At 54.8% G+C, this 1,328-nt stretch overlaps 1 protein-coding gene across 1 annotated transcript in view; it reads left to right on the top strand.

Annotated features, from left to right (window-relative positions):
• cfap157 (cilia and flagella associated protein 157) overlaps nucleotides 1-1,328 on the top strand; it is a 37,896-nt gene that overhangs the window by 9,177 nt on the left and 27,391 nt on the right. The gene's annotated exons all lie outside the window — the stretch shown is intronic.

Here is a 1,328-nt window from a genome sequence, read left to right as displayed (position 1 = left end):
AAATATATCCTTGGTGGTGGGGTCTGTTTGGAGGTGGCGGAAATGACGAAGGATGATGGTGGGGTGAGGACCAGTGGGTTCTGTCCTGGTGGTGATTGGAGGGGCGGGGAGGAAATGCGGTGGAGAGCATCGTCAACCACGTCTGAGGGGAAATTGCGGTCTTTGAAGAAGGAGGCCATCTGGGTTGTTTGGTATTGGAATTGGTCCTCCTGGGAGCAGATGCGGCAAAGGCGAAGGAATTGGGAATATGGGATGGCGTATTTACAGGGGGCAGGGTGGGAGGAGGTGTAATCTAGGTAGCTGTGGGAGTCGGTCAGTTTATACTAAATGTCCATGCTGAGTTGGTCGCCCGAGATAGAAATGAAGAGGTCTAGGAAGGGGAGGGAGGAGTCTGAGACGGTCCAGGTGAATTTGAGGTCGGGGTGGAAGGTGTTAGTAAAGTGGATGAACTGTTCAACCTCCTCGTGGGAGCACGAGGTAGCGCCGATCCAGTCATCGATGTAGTGGAGGAAAGGGTGGGTGGTGCCAGTTAGCTGCGGAAGATGGACTGTTCCACATATCTGACGAAGAGGCAGGCATAGCTGGTGCCCATGGCTACTCCTTTGGTTTGGAGGAAGTGGGATGATTGGAAAGAGAAATTGTTTAGAGTGAGGACCAATTTAGTCAGTCGAAGGAGGGTGTCAGTGGAAGGGTACTGGTTGGTTCGGCGGGAAAGGAAGAAGCGGAGGGCTTTGAGACCTTCATGATGGGGGATGGAGGTGTATAGGGACTGGATGTCCATGGTGAAGATAAGGCGTTGGGGGCCGGGGACGCGAAAATCATGGAGGAGGTGGAGGGCGTGGGTGGTGTCCCGAACGTAGGTGGGGAGTTCTTGGACTAAGGGGGACAGGACCGTGTCAAGGTATGCAGAGATGAGTTCGAACATCATTTACTGCATCCGATGCACCCGATGTGGCCTCCTCTACATTGGGGAGACAGGCCGCCTCCTTGCGGAATGTTTCAGAGAACACCTCTGGGACACCCACACCAACCAACCCAACTGCCCTGTGGTTGAACACTTTAACTCCCCCTCCCACTCCGCAAAGGGCATGCAGGTCCTTGGCCTCCTCCATCGCCAGACCATGGCAACACGACGCCTGAAGGAAGAGCGCCTCATCTTTCGCTTAGGAACCCTCCAACCACCAGGGATGAATGCAGATTTCTCCAGCTTCCTCATTTCCCTTCCCCCCACCTTATCTCAGTCCCAACCCTCGGACTCAGCAACGCCTTCTTGACCTGCAATCTTCTTCCTGACCTCTCCACCCCACCCCCTTTCCGGCCTGTAACCC

This window comes from Chiloscyllium plagiosum, chromosome 30, assembly GCF_004010195.1.
Source record: "Chiloscyllium plagiosum isolate BGI_BamShark_2017 chromosome 30, ASM401019v2, whole genome shotgun sequence".
NCBI lineage: Eukaryota > Metazoa > Chordata > Chondrichthyes > Orectolobiformes > Hemiscylliidae > Chiloscyllium > Chiloscyllium plagiosum.
The sequence above is the reverse complement of the archived record's forward strand: the minus strand, read 5'-3'. Positions and strand labels throughout refer to the sequence as shown.